Source organism: Sinocyclocheilus rhinocerous, unplaced genomic scaffold, assembly GCF_001515625.1.
Source record: "Sinocyclocheilus rhinocerous isolate Xijiao unplaced genomic scaffold, SAMN03320098_v1.1 scaffold1296, whole genome shotgun sequence".
NCBI lineage: Eukaryota > Metazoa > Chordata > Actinopteri > Cypriniformes > Cyprinidae > Sinocyclocheilus > Sinocyclocheilus rhinocerous.
The window spans coordinates 882,972-883,226 of NW_015659405.1; the positions used below are offsets into that span (position 1 = coordinate 882,972).

Genomic DNA, 255 nt, shown 5'->3' on the forward strand with positions numbered 1-255 from the left:
GTGAGTCAGAAGCGCCAGACTGTCCTTGCAAAGTTGGAACTGCCCCACTTTACAGAAACAGCCTTTGTGCCACAGACGAACAGCCGGCTACTCTACCAGGATCAGTAAACAGTCCTCCATAAAATGCGCTGCACACATCTGAATATTCTGAATATTTTGTTCTGGAACAGTGTTGTAAATACAACTTAACCACTGATTTCTAGTCGTGTCCTCTTTTGGAAGGCCAAACAAAGTAGTTTAGCTTTCACAACGAAA

General features: G+C 43.5%; 1 protein-coding gene across 1 annotated transcript in view; it reads right to left on the reverse strand.

The window, feature by feature from the left end:
• Positions 1–255, reverse strand: part of LOC107723841 (interleukin-12 receptor subunit beta-1-like) — a 14,489-nt gene that overhangs the window by 6,826 nt on the left and 7,408 nt on the right. The window lies entirely within an intron of this gene.